We start from the raw sequence: 15,199 nt of genomic DNA, 5'->3' as shown, positions 1-15,199 counted from the left end.
AGATCACTGCTAGTTATTAGTGGCCGGGCCGTCTCATGTCCCAGCATTAATTGAGCTGTAACAGTCATCTTGCGTCTTCCTACCCTTCCTCCGAGCAGTTCCTTTTCATCTCCTCTCTCCTTCTGTCGGAACGTTTCATAGTGACTCTCTGTCTTTAACTTCTTGATCTCCCTGGCTTCCCTGTAGGGCTGCACGCCGAGGAAATCATGCGACATGTGACGTCACTGAGCATGAGATAACGATGTCACTTGCATAAACAAACAAAAACAAACAAACTCATAAAAGTGTTTGTTTTAATATGTATTGATATATACGGAAGAGTATTAAAAAATGATAATAAAACAGCATGAATTCTGAGATTAAAGTCAGAAGAAAATCAGAGTCAGAATTCTATTATTCTGATATTGCGATGATACTGTAACCCTGAATCTTGATAGGTAGCGTTCTCGGGCTGTGGGTGATATGCGGGTTACAGTTCATACACTTTATTTACACATGTGCATCGCACAACACGCACACTCCGTCACCAAAATCTCTGTAAATGAAACATAAAATAATCACCCATATTATATACACATATAGATATCAGTTTACTAGTCAATATGTTCTATATAACATGCAATACACAGAACTATAGCCTATAAGAAGATATAATAAACTTAATCTGTAATTATGTGCAACTGAAAAAGATCGTCGCAAATGACTATGAATACAAAATGATATATAACATAACCAAGGTTACAATAGCCAACATTGTGCACTACTACTTCCTTCCTATTTCTCTTTATTCCTCTCTCCATCTATGTCTCTTTCCCAATTGCAGATGATTTTATCTGAGCATAGATACATTGACACGCATGCACATGCATGCACGTTCCACATTATCTCGCTGACTGGGTTCTTGTCTATTATCCTATAATATCATATATAGCTGTATCCCCAGGAGCAGCGAGAGAAGCTATCAGGACTTTACATTTCTCACTGTGGTTGTTCTGTATTCATTTATATAGCACGTCTATATAAACTTCACACACACACACACACTATGTGCAGACATATGTTGTGGTTGTTTGAGGAAGATGATGATCTGTCTGCACTGTGGCGTGGTGAATAGACTGAAGCAGCCGTATATTGACAGCTTACACTTGCAGAAGGAGACCAGGACGGTGGTGGGAGGTGAATAGTTGCTTTGTTAGACTCCTGTACAGCAAGATGCAGTGGCAAGAACTTGTGACCGGAGAGCAGAAAAAATGTCAAAGGCAGGAAGTGAATGAGATTTTCCTTCCATCTGCAGTTCAACTTCAAAGGCCTGTTTAGCGGAGCACAGAGCTCACAGCTGCTCACGCCAGTGATAAACAGCAGCTAAGCATTATGGTGTCACATTGAAAGCATCGACTAAAAAGTGACCTGAGGACACTCAGAACCCGTCTTATTAACGGTTGCACGTGAGACCACATGACATCACCCAGCTGCAACCTTACTAATCAATAATTACCAACTCCACTGGGAACTCACAAGCAAAACAATGCAACTGCTGCAATCTTTGGTTCCCTTATGACGGCAGAACATGCAACAAATGGCAATCAATTGTGAGAAATAAACACAATGGAATGGACACACACATACACACACACACTAAACTTGCTCCCACACTGACTGTTTTTAAATCTTGACTAAAAACCCACTTCTTCTCCTTGGTGTTCCCTGACCGTGTATAAGAGCTGGCAGTTTCAGTGTTATATATACTGTAAATTTATATTGATTATTGACGTTGTTTCTGTATTTTATTGGTTTCATATTCCGTTTTTATTGTTTTATTGCTTTTTTGGGTTCTTTTTTTATACTGCTTTTAGTTACATTGTTTAGTATCATGTCTGTTTGACGTATTCATGCCATGAACAGCACTTTGGTCAACTCGGTTGTTTTTAAATAATGCTATGGAAATACCTTTCGATTGAATTGAAAAACATCTCCTTCCTTACTTGTTATAGCAGGGACAGTAAAACAGAAAATGACATTTCAAAAGAAATTCACAACATAACGTCTTGTTTTTAGATTGTTTTATACATGTTATGAGTAGGATGTGTACTGATGTATGTACATAACTTCATAATGGCAGTGGATTTCAGCTGGCCAGTGCTGTTTAGAAGAAGAAGAAAAACAATGCTTTCCACAAGGACTGCAGGTTTTACAGTGACACTGAATAATGTTATGCAGAGTTTGACTACATGGTTTGAATATACAGGTATGATGCATGCTATTTTACTTGCTGGCCCAGCAAACCAAAATGACCTTGGAGTTGCTATCTGGCGGTGACGTTTTTATTTTTGGATGTGTACACCTTCTTTCCATGGTCACAGTTTTCGAAGGTAATGGGTGTGTTCAGCAGCAGGGTCCATTATTTCTGTGCTGGGATACTGTCCCGAGTATAAACCCTGGGGGCCAGCAAGGAATCTACTGTGGCAGCATTTCAATAACTGCCTAGGTAAGTGTTTCTCAAAGAGTGGAAAGAGTGGGCCCTGACGGTGCGTCACAAAAATGCTCCGATGCGTGTATGTCTTCACACGTCCACTGCCGCAGTTAAACACCACACATCTGTGTCTTCATTTCACCTAAAAAATGGAAGCAGTGATGCTTGTAAAAATGCATGTAGCATCATACAATTACACTCCTCCTCAGCAGTAATTACACAAGCTTATCACTGGAAACAGGAACATCCTGCCTTTGAATCAAATTTAGAGGCGCCTGTTTTGTTAATGCAATATGATTTTTGCACAACGATTAGTGCTTTTAGGTGTCATACTGATTTATTATAGATTTATTTCAGGTCGCAGGGTGTCTGTAGTAATCCTGCATGATTGGCTAGTGATTGGAAATGCTTTTGTATTAGACATGCTTTTACGTAAGGTTAAACACTGTAGGAGAAATTCTTGATTTTAAGAAACTGTGACCTGAGAATACTAGGAAATGCAGCAACAGGGCTTATAAATGTGCTTCCACCAAGTGACAGTAGTGCAGTTCAGGTTGTCATGATAAGGTTTGGAATGATAAACCCTGATCAGGCTTATATTTCCACAATGGAAGGTGGGGGTGTGAAGGCCGGATGGCGAAAGCTCCATAAATAGCATGACATGGTGATAGTGTGTGTTAGTGTGTGTTAGTGTAACCCACCAACAAAGTCAATGAAGAAAGAAAACTAAAAGCAACAAGAGAGGACATCCAGCATTTCATCTGAAAATGACGCATTGTTCTCTTTTCTTATTCCATTCTGATTGTCTTCCTGAAAGTGATGAACTGGCTGCAGTTTGTCCAGCTCAGTGTCTCTGAATCCCGGTCCTCGGGATGTTACAGAGGTGTCCCTGCTCCAACACAGCTGATTCAAATAAAGGGCTCGTTGTTGATGAGCTGACTATTTGAATCGGCTGTGTTGGAGCAGGGAAACATCTGAAACATGCAGGGCAGTGAGTCACCAGGACCAGGATTGAGAAACACCAGTCTAGCTTCACCACTTAGGTGCCGGATCACTGCCAAAAGAATTCGGTTTAAACTGATCATTTGAAATAATTGTGGATCATACTGAACTAAACCAAACACGGCTGTGTAGTTGGAAGCTGGGTCCAACTAGCTCATATATAGCTGACATTGAGTTCTGTAATGTAAAAAAATGCTAGTTAAAGTCACGACAGCATCTCTTACACAGGCGTGTTATTTTGTTACACATTCCGTTTGATTAATCATATTCGATCATATTATGTTTTATGTAAATATTCCTTCTTTGAAATTAAAATTCACTAACTTATGTTATGAGTGCACAGTTCCAGACCAGAGTCTGAGAATGTGAGGTATTTGTTCAAACATATGAACAGCTCAGAAGTGACATTCCGGTTCATACTCTCCATGTCTCTAATCATTTTAAAACTATCCTCCATATTTCATAAACAGGCTGAAAGGAGCTGAGAGACAACATCCCATACCTGAGAGGTGACAATGTGTCAGCATGTCCTTGAGATGGAAAGTAGACCCCTTGCTGCTCACTAATTTAAAGCAATTTGTATAATAACAGCTGGAGATAAAAGCTTGAAAATGTGCAGCTACATATTTTGTAAAGCCAAACATAAAACACGAACATTGGACTTGAATAAAACGCGTTTTGTGTCGGGATGTTACTGACACCATTTATTCTTTGTTTGCCTTGCAAAGCCTTGGGTTACGTTAAAGATGAAACCTGACAGAAATCAATAGTCTGGATATTAAGGATGTGTGACGCATTTCATCTTTTAACTCATTTGCAAAGAAATACGAGGTAAGAATGTCAGGTTCTTCTGATATTATAGACAAAACATAGATACAACATATAACCTTAATATACTCTGTCAGAATGCTGACTGTGGTTCATAGAGCAGGCAGGAAATTATAGGAAGCTGTGTTTGATAGTCAGGATGCTCAGCAGCCAGACTGTTTCCCCTGTGGACTCCTGAGGACAGATGAAGCAGCTGGTTGTCCTTCCTTCCTGCTCCCTCCTTTCATTTCACCACACACACACACACACACACACACACACACGTGAAGCTGACAGTGTGGGAGTACATGTGTGTGTTTTTGTGTGACAGAAAAGAGAAGTCTTTCTTTTGCACTTTTTTATTGCAAACAATGTAGGCATTTATTTGCAGTACAAAAAGAAAGAAAGAAAATAAACCAACTTTAAACTGACGTGAATATAAAGTGAAAACTGAGAGACCAAAATGAACAGAGTGAAGAAATTAACTGTGAAAAGGAGAAAAACAGAAACGGAGACTGAGGAAGATTAAGACACAGTATGAGCAGGAGAGGGAGATCTCATATTTATCTGTTTGCGTTGCATAAAACACAGTGTGTGTGTGTGTGTGTGTGCGAGCTTATCTTTCTGCCTAATTGCCCCGAGCTGTCTCGGCCTTTTTATGCATGTGTTCTTGCACATGTGTGCAGTGTGTGTGAGTGTGCATATGTTGGTATATTTGGCAGATGTTGTGACCTGAATCCCCATCTCATTTGGGAGAGGGTAGAGAGCTAACGAGAAAGAGAAAGATACGGGGAGGCAGAGAGTGCCTTCATTTTCCGTACTCACTGCTTTGGTTCTTAATAGGATTGGGCTTTTCTCTCCCTTTTTTTTCTTCCTCAATCTCTTTCTCTTTTCAGCCGCTCTGTGTCATTTTTCTCTCTCTCTGTCATTTCCACCACAGTCTGTCCATCATTTTCTTCCATGGTTGTGGTGTGATGTATTTATTTATTTTCAAAACTTGTTTTCGTTTAAAGGAATGGATTAGGACTCACTCGTGTATGTGGGTCAAATGACTTGGCGTGTTTTTGCACTCTCTCTGATGATGTGCATGTGCAGACCCTCTGTGCACCTGCACGTTCTTGTTTATGTGCAGCTTCGTCTCTCTCTCTCTCTCCTCTCCCTCGCTTCATGCCTGTGCATACATGTGTAGCAGAGCTCATTTGTGAATAATGAGGCATGGGGCAGGATACAGGAGTGATAGAAGGAAGGAAAGAAGGACAAATATTGAAAGATGAGATGAGAAAGTGAGTGATTGAATTCCCATGGAGCTAGCCTTTTAACATAATAGCCCTGTCACTCAGCTCTGTATAGCTGCACGCGCACTGTATTTGATTATCCATGCGTGTGTGTGTGTGTGTGTGTGTGTGGTTTTTACATTTTGATGATAAGTTTGAGTTTTGGAGAAAAAACATCTTTACTTTCTTACACACGTTCACTTTCCGACTGTTTAGACGTGGTATCAGCTCTCAGATTAGAATTCAGTTGAGGTCAGTGGCGGGGTAAATGGTTACAGCGAGGTATATACACACTGATTTTATCATGGGATGTTATCATCATCAGGACCAAAGCCCAGGCCTAATGAGGCAAAAACAAAAGTCTCTCGTCTAGAAGCCCCATTAAATCAAAATCAACATTTTAGTGAATTAATTGCATTTATTATGCTTGAAATGTTGCTTTGACGCCCTCATACAGCCTAATTATATCAAACAATCCAATATTCTTATTGGCTTTTAAATTTTTGTCGTGCCCTTGAGTCCACTTTGAGATTCTGGTGACTCCACTTGTACTCGGGGAGGTATACTAAAGTTGCTTACAGTCAAGCTTGTGTGCTTCTTTGAAAATGCCCCAACCCGGCGTACCATTCAGATGCATCACCTTGAAAATGTCACTCTCATGTTTCTTTTAGGTAAACACCACAGATATAGGCAACGGTGGTTGCAAGAAGTCATCCGATGAGAGAGAGTACGCTGTTTTCTGTGTTGAAGCTATAACACCCATTTAACATTAGTGGTTGCTTTTAAACGGCAATCAATGTGGGGATAAGACCCTGCCCAGCAGCTTGTTTCAAAACAAAAAACAGTAGACAGACATGGGAAAGAAAGATAAAAGAGTGAGTGAGCGAGAAAAGAGACATAATAATATTAATTGTTAACAACCACATGGAGAATAGGTGTATCAGTTTGGATTTGGCAGAATATGTGTGTGTACTATATGTCTGTTTATGTATGAATGCGGCACATCTATGTGTATGTGTTGAATGTGGTCGGTAATCCGAGTGGGAGACTGTGTCGATGTCTGGTCAGCTCCCAGAAGGAGGCGATAAGGATCCCGATGCGCACAGCATCCAGCGGTCACACAGAGCAGGAGAGTCCAGCGGTCACCAATCCTAGGGATGCAGGAGACGAGGCCCCCCCTGCCCAGAGTCAGCCCCAAGGGTGCAAGACATGACAGAGGCTGAACCATTCTTCGCACAGGCGGAGCCCAGAGGTCCTGGACCTCCTGCACCCAAGACCCGCTCGGGCCCACCCTCCACTGGTGAGAGCAAGCAGAGACCTTCCCCCCAGACCACCCCGCCACAAGGAGGAACAGGTAGAGGTCTACTTAGAGCCCCCAGCCAGCGAGATCCACAAGATTCCTGAGCATATGTAGAGGCCAGCGGTCTAAGGGCTTGCCATGTCCAACTCTGCAGCGCGCCAGCTCAAGTCCCCACCAGGCATCCAGGAGCTCAGGCGCCCAGTCCTGACCCCCGCCGTGTGAGCAGCCCACCGCCCACCACCGATGTGCACATTTGTTTGTTTTTTTTACACGTGTGCATAGAGTGCAGCCGAATGTGCTACTTTGTTTGTATTGCGTTTGCATCGCGGATGACATGAGTTTGAAGCCGTATGCAGTCTGTCAATGCAAGCTGGTGAGCTGGCACAGTGTGAATATGACTAATGGCTTAGTGAATAATATAGCCAGAGACAGAGAGAGAGAGAGAGAGAGAGAGGGAGATTTGTTTAATTGTAAAACTACAAGCCGTGTGAAGCATGGATCTTGTGTCCCTCAGTTACATGCCTGCGTACATGTGTACTGTAATAGTACAGGTGTTCATTTTATATTGCCGACAATGCATCTTTGTCCTCGCATACAAGCGTGTATTTGTTTGTGTAAAGTCATAACAGGTTTGTAACTGTTCTGGTAATCAATCTCTCTCTCTCTCTCTCCCTCCCTCTCTCCTTCTGTTGTAGAAGAGAAGTGAGCTGTCTGTCTTTATTTTTCACTCGGAATGTTTCCGCGCTCTGCTTTGCTGCCTATCTTGTATGGGTTCTGCACTGAAGGTTGAATCTATGACTTTATGTGTGTGTGTGTCTAAGGACATGTGTGTTTCTCTGTGTGTGTGTGTGTGTGTGTGCGCCTGGTGTGTGTAATGTGTGCTTGTTGGTCTCACGCTGGGAGGCTCTGCTTGCTCTGCACACAGCTCATTGTTTGAGCGCTCTCTGCTCTGTTTGGATTGGTTTTCAGTGTGTGCCCTTGTTACGTGTGTGTGTGTGTGTGTGCGTGCGGTTGTATTTGTGTGCACAATTCTTAGGCGTGTGTACCTTATAGTGTTTTGTGTGCAAGCGTCTCTCTCTATCCCCATCTCTCTCCCTCCCTGTTTCCCTTCCTTTTCTACCAGAATAGAGGGGCCATCAATCAGAGGCAAGGGGGATGGAGGAAAGAAGGGAGGGGAGGAGGAAGTGAAGAGGAGGAGAGGAGTTGGCTTAGTGCCAGGGTAGAGGAGCTGGCACTCTGCCCAGAGGAGAGGGAGAGAGAGTGGAAAAAACAAGACTGAGCAAGAAAAGAACGTGTGTGTGTGTGTGTGTGTGTGTCGGGGGGGTGGTGAGCAGGGTAAAGAGATAGAGCAAGAAAGTGAGAGACATGAGAGAGAATAAGGAGAGCAGAGAGAGAGAGCAAAAGAGGAAGGCCAAGTGTATTGAGGGAAAACAGAGGGGGAGCGAGACAGAGACTGTGAAATGAGCCAACAGAATAGAGAAAGGAACAGGCTGATTGCATAGGTGGTGGTTGAGTGTGTGTGTGTGTGTGTGTGTGTGTGGGGTGGGGGTTCACTGAATAGCGCCGTGTCTCCAACCCAATCAGTGGGTGATTAGGACATCACAAGCTACAAATATTTACCTTGAACTGTTCAGCGAGGGGAGAGAAGTCCAATTAGACAGCAAGGGACAGAGATGAGCTCCAGTATTGTGTGTGTCTGTCTGTGCGTGTGTGTGTGTGTGTGTGTGTGTGTGTGTGTGTGTGTATGTGTGTGTATGAATTCTGCAGCCATGCACACTTCAGTACAAAGGCCGTGGGGCACGTACAGTGTGTGTGACTATGTCATCACTTACAGGTTCACAACGTTGTGCCCAAAAAGAGACTGATCTATGTTCTAATGTGTGTCGTCCGCTGCTCCAGCCCGTCTGCTTCAGTGTTTGCATGTTGTGCATGCAGAGGTGATCTTCTGCAAACCTTTGTTAGTGCTTATTTGAGCCAGTCTTACATTTTGATGCCATTCTCCTCTGACTTCTGGCAGCAGCAAGGCATTGTCGTCCAGAGAACCGCCGCTCGCTGGCAGTTTTCTCTCTCTCTTTTAGACCATTCTCTGTAAACCCTAGAGAGGGTTGTGAGTGAAAATCCCAGTAGATCAGCAGTTTCTGAAATCCTCAGATTTCCTCTGGCAGCTGCAACCATGCCACGTTCAAAGTCGCGTAAATCACCTTTCTTCCACATTCTGAAACTCAGTTTGAATTTCATTGGTCGTCTTGACCATGTCGACGTGCCTAAATGCATTAAGTTGCTGCCATATGACTGGCTGGTTAGATGAGGTACACTTGGTCAACCTCTACCTTTTGTATTTGTATTATGGGTCAGCAATTTTAATATCAAGTTATGATATTACAATCCTCACATTTTAGAGACATTTGCCTGAACAAAACTGAGAACTGAAGAAACTTAACAACCAAGTATTTTTGCAGTGATCCTGCTGCAGCTTTAATCAGCTACTCATTTTGGCTCTTACTGAACATTATGTTGAAAACTGGAATGAGTACAAGCATTGTGACTGTGTCATCCAATCGATGGGGCTGATGCAGCTGGAGTTTAAGGATGTTGCTTCACCATTGCTCATTGTGTTTCTTCACCAGCAGCACTTAAGATCATTTCACAATATACCAGGAATCCAGGTGAAGCAGCTAAAAAAAAAGGCTGCCAACACCATTCTCATAGCCAGTGGTTGGTCTGTGCATGAATAATGACCTGGCGGAGGAAGAAAGCACAGTGACAATGTTAGGGTGGTTATGGTTATTGGCCATAATAGAGCAGGAAGAAAGTATTTCTTTACAGTATTTGTATTTATTCACAACAAAACTATAAAAAACTGAAATCCGAGAACGAGACCTCGCCAAGGGCACGGTCTTGAATTGGCAAAATAACAAACTGCCAGAAAGCAAGACATTTCTGTATTTAGAATGTTTTGCAAAAAAAAGAACTATATGCTTCTCTTAAAATGTTTTCAGCCAGTGCAAATGAATATTTTCAGTTCCTGCTAATTAAAAAGTAAATAGTTGAACGTGTATTTGCAACATCTCTGTATGAGTTTACCAAGAAGCGTTTGGTACATGTACAAGCTTCTCCAAAAAACGGCATTATGGGAGAACCTGAGAAACATCAACGGCGCCTTTTCCTGGAATACCAACAATTAATGTGAAACCCACGAACCATTTTGACCATTCAGAATGAAATCCCATCTTAGCATTTCTGTCACGTGAACGGCAGCAGCATCACCTCCTCCATGTGTAGCCAACACTTGTTTACAAGCCTTGTGTACATTTTTGATCGACACCACTTCTCTGGGCATTGGAAGTCATGCTGCTATTCCAGTGCAACTACAAAAAGGAGGAGTGTTTGGCTGGAGGCGGTACAGAAAAGGATTGTCCGGCCTAAATCCAGACGTATGGCCACCCTAGCAGAAGCCAATAAAAACCCTCGTGCAATGCAGAGTCATTTGACCTGGGAGTGAATGCAGATTAAACCCACTGGTCCAAACGTGTCGTTTTTAAACCCGTGGTTAATCCGTTTCTGGAGTTTTTTGACCACTGGAAAGAGGTGTTAACAGACAGGGAGAAGAGCGATGAAAGCAACCAAACAGGAGCGATGACCGAGATATTTGTAGACAATTATTAGAGTCGGGAGAGGAGTGTCTCACTCTCTCACACACACACACACACACTGCAGAGCTCTCCCCATAAAGCTGGCTCCCTCGCTCATTGTGGGACTCAGAGGCTGGCACAGCTGGCAGCGCCCGAGCACACTGGGCACCGTCTCCCTCCTCCTGAGCCAAGCTCAACCCACACTCATCACATTCAAATTCACCAAGCTTTATTGGCAAGATGAACGCGGTCAGTGTTGCTTGCTGTCATGCTGGGAGACCAAATACAATGCTGATCTTTCACGGGGAAGTGGCTTTCCCCCGTCGTTCCACTCTTAAGTTCATGTTTGTGTCACGAGCAGAATGTACGAGGACACTGTGAGGTTGTTTACTGTCAGTTCGTCTCACCTTTTGAGTTTGGCTGAATATCTGGTCTTCATTAGAAGGCATTATACAGTAAGTCTTAATATATCACCTCTGTCTTCTCGTACGCCTGCCAGCAGGCTGCAGTTATTAAACACAAGCACCAGAAGGAAAACAGCTAAAGGGCAGATCCTCAGTGATTAAGACCCCCTCCTCTAAAACAGACTTTTTCTTTATCAGAGCAATCAGATGCTGGCTTGTTAGTTGAGGGAAAGTTCCACATGCAGAGACAGTGTTACACTGAGCGGCTTCTACCTTGATAGTCAGTTTCTACAGTTCCCAGAATGGCTTTTGATTGAAGGAAAGAGTCTGTGTTGCCTTTGTGCTGTGGGTTAAACATGTAGGTGGAAACACAAGCACCTACAACATCGATAGCATTTGCAGGAGATCAGATGTCACCGTTTATGATGCTGCATCATTTATGGTTGTGTGAAATAAAACAGTTCATGTCACGTACTGACTTTGGAGTAAATTGACAGACACGTTTGATATCCAAGGAGAAAATGAGTCGTGAGCCGAAGTAACATTTCTTATTTTTCATTGGACTGAAAAAGACAACGAAAGGGAAACTATACGTAATGATATCTTTTTACCAAGTTGCTGTTGGTAAAATTTGACCTAGAGATCTGCTCTCTGTTGGAAACTCAACGTGATTGTTTATTATAGTGCTAGTCTGTTTTTCTTGTTGTTTTTTTCTGTAATTGTTGTGTGTTTGTGTTTTCTATTGTGGATACACCATGTGGTGTGTGTGTGTGTGTGTGTTCCACAGAGCTCAGGTTGCATCATTATGCAGCACCGGCGCTTTGATCATATAAACGATTGTTTGATTGAAATTATCATCCTGCCAATGATCTGACAAGATGACAGGTCTGAACGTTCTGCCAGTCTCTCTCTCTCTCTCTCTCTCTCTCTCTCTCCATCTTCTCTCTCTACCACACACTGCCCCCTTTTTTCTTAATTTCCTCCTCTCCCGCTGTCACATCTTTTTGGAAAATCTTTTTTTAGAATCATTTGAGGGATTTTTGTTCCTCCGTATAAACCACCCCTCTGTTTTTGTTTCCCTGCTTCCTCGTCTACCTTTTATCTCTGTTTCACATGTAGCCTCTCTCTTTCTCTGCTTCATCCTGTCTGTTTGCCAACTGGCAGCAAAACTGCCCTCAAGTGTTTATTGACCAGCCCCTTCTCTTCCTTTGTATCTCTCCATCCATTCATCCCTCCATCTCTCCATCCGGCCAGTCTTTGGCAGTCCTCCTTTGTGGCTGTGATTCGGCTGTGCTGCAGAACGAGACTGTGCTGTGTTGTTTTTTTTGACACCTGGCCCAGCTCGGAACGCTTTAGCTCGGCTCCCCTCGCTTTCCCTGTGTTGTAAAGCACACCAGTGACCATGAAGCCTCGACCTACAGTTGGTGGCATGGAGCTATTACTTACAGATAATAACAAAGAATTGATGTCATGTGAAGCAACATTTTCTTTCTGTGGCTTAAATTATGGTTACATTTATCAATAAAACAATGATTATAAATTGTTTAGACATCAATTTGTAAATCAAAATGATTTTTTATTTTTTTTTTACCTTTTTTTGTGTCTAGTAGTGTTAATCTCCGTTTTACTCTGAATACTTTATACTCTTCATTTCCTCTATTGTTGTTGACATGTGGCTGCAGCACCCGTCCAGTCACACTGATTTATTATGCAGCCAAATCTCAGTCGGGTCATCTCAATTGACCTGTGGCCCGAGGACAACCTGTAGTGCAGTCGAAGCCAGAATGGTGCAGCTGTAGAAATGAAACTGACGGATAGACAGTGATTTAAAGTAGATAATACAGCGTTATGAATGAAAGTTACACAGTTTTTCTATTTATCCTTTGTACTGGAGCTTAGCGAGCCCTTTCGCTTCTTTTACAATGAAGTTGCTGTGCACAATCAACTGGTCCTGAAAGCTTTTATGTGGATTTGGCAACATGCTGATGATAAGATGACTTCTGACAGATAATTGATCACCAAATTCAGCATTGAAGCTCAGATTATTTCTAAGAAGGAAACATCTAATGGGACAAGATTGTCCCATACAATTTAACCGCTCTGCTTCTTGGCAATCAGATTTCTTTGGAAGAGTGTGTGGGCCTGCAACTTAATCAGCACTTTTAAAATATAAAAAAAAGAGTTCTGCACTCACTGCATGAAGTATTCATTTTAATATTCGGAAAAGGGGGCTACAGATACAAATTAGGATGTCCATCAAATTGTGACATGTTTATTTCTTTGAAACAAACCCAACATGGCCACTGAAACATCTCTGTTAGAATTACTGTCATGGTTGAGACATTTCCAGGTGTAATTTAAAGGTCCCTCCATACTGTCCACGTCTTCCATGTCCACAGAGAGTCGTTCTGCGTCCATTTGTATGAAAATAAGGATTTGTGTCAGTCTGGCGTTCCATGCATGCGTACTTGATCGCGTGGCGTTTTTTCACTATATTGCACCGCCTCGCCTCGCCTCGGCTCGACTCTACTCGGTTTGGTTGGCGTTTCCATGACCTCCTCAACGTGGGCGGGGTCATCACAGCACGGCTGCATGAAACTGCCTTGACTTTGTTTTAGCGACACACACGCAGACTAGTGACTTGTAAAGCAGTTGTTTTCGATGCAACTGAATCATTAGAATCAGTTAATTAAAAGGATTTGTTCAGTACTTCCTGTATGAGCGGAGCACAGTCGCTAAATACACCAGACTCCTCTGTTAAATGATGAGATTTTAGACCTTTCCTTGCTAAATGTTGGAGATTAACCCATGTTTTCAGGATTTGTTAGGTCTTTTTAACTGATCTACAGTTCGGTATTGTTCAGTTTGACTCTTGCGTTGGACGTCTTGCTCATGACTCATGCTCAGGATCGGCTCAGCTCGCTTGGAACCTCGCCTGAGCAAAAAACATACCAGGTACTATCGCTAATGGAAAAGTGAAATAACCGTGCCGTGGCGAGTCGAGTCGCGCTCGGTGAAAACACGCCATTACATTCTACTCTGGCAGGAGAGATTTTGTCTTGCTGAGGTAGTTGAAAAGGAAAATAAAATAGTCCAGTCTGGATGATATAACAGCATGAATAATTTATTCCAGCACATTGAGATACAAAGGAGTTCACTGTTGTAGTGTTTCCTCAGAGGGATAGATGACCAAGGTTTTCAAAACTCAGAATTATTATGGCAGTGACAACAATATTACAGGTGCACTTGTTAGAAAGACTTATTCTGCTAATGTGAGAATGGAGCCATGCCTGTTGCGCTCTTCCTTCCCTTCATGGACAGCACACACATGTAGGAGAACGTCACAGGCCACGTTTAGGATCTTATAAGGCTGCGTTTGCCCTTGAAAACAGTGTGTGTGTGTGTCTGGTGATAGCTGGTTCATGAAGTCATCGTGAGATAGGCCGTAACTTACCGTGTGTGTTTGTGTGCAGCCCTGTCGGCCAGTGCATTGCTCTCCATCACATCCTTTGCTGTCCCCCTCAGTTTCCTCAAGTGCCAGGAACATGTGTTTGTGAGGATGGAGGGATACAGAGAGAAAGAATGGGGGGAAGCCAGAGTAGTAGAGGGAGAAAAAGGGAAGAAATGTGTGACAGCAATGTTACCTAGGGAAAAAAAAGGGGGCAGAAAGCGACTGATGTTGGAAGAATAATAAAAAAAAGGTCTGCTGAGGGAAAAGTGGGGGGCTAGATTAAGGCAGGGAGAAAGAGAATTATTCGGGAAAAAATAGAAAGATGGGAGAAAATGATACAAAGCGAGCAGGGGAGGGGAGGGAGATGGTGGAGAGGGATGAGAGGAAGAGGATGAATAGGGTAATAATGGCTCAGTGTGAGAGGTGTTGTAGAAAGAGGGAGAACGGCTGAGTGAAGAAGAGAACAAAATGAGGCTGAGGGCACTCAGACAGATAGAATTAGACACACCGCAGAGGTTCAGTGTGTGTGTGTGCGCGTGTGTGTGTGCGTGATAGGAAGAGAGTGTCTTATGTGTTCTTGTAATGTGTGTGTGTGTGTGTGTGTGTGCGCATGCAGCTGTAATGTGTGGATGGTTTGCCACATGTGCATGTTTGTGTGATTGTGAGTGGTTGTGCATGCACTTGTGTGTGTGGAGGGGTGAACGCGGGGACGAGAAACCTGCACGCAAGATGTTTTTCATCATTTCCTGTCAGAGATGAAGCATTTTTACAGATTTTTTACGAGTGCCGAAAAGGACAAATGTAATGGCACAGAATAGGTGACTGTGACAGGTGGAGAGAGAGAGACAGAGAGAGAGAC

At 43.0% G+C, this 15,199-nt stretch overlaps 1 protein-coding gene across 3 annotated transcripts in view; it reads left to right on the top strand.

The window, feature by feature from the left end:
* tle2b (TLE family member 2, transcriptional corepressor b) overlaps nt 1-15,199 on the top strand; it is a 69,125-nt gene that overhangs the window by 29,914 nt on the left and 24,012 nt on the right. The window lies entirely within an intron of this gene.

The sequence above is a fragment of the Solea senegalensis genome, linkage group LG14 (assembly GCF_019176455.1).
Source record: "Solea senegalensis isolate Sse05_10M linkage group LG14, IFAPA_SoseM_1, whole genome shotgun sequence".
NCBI classification, from domain to species: domain Eukaryota; kingdom Metazoa; phylum Chordata; class Actinopteri; order Pleuronectiformes; family Soleidae; genus Solea; species Solea senegalensis.
This window is presented reverse-complemented; position numbering and strand designations above follow the sequence as displayed.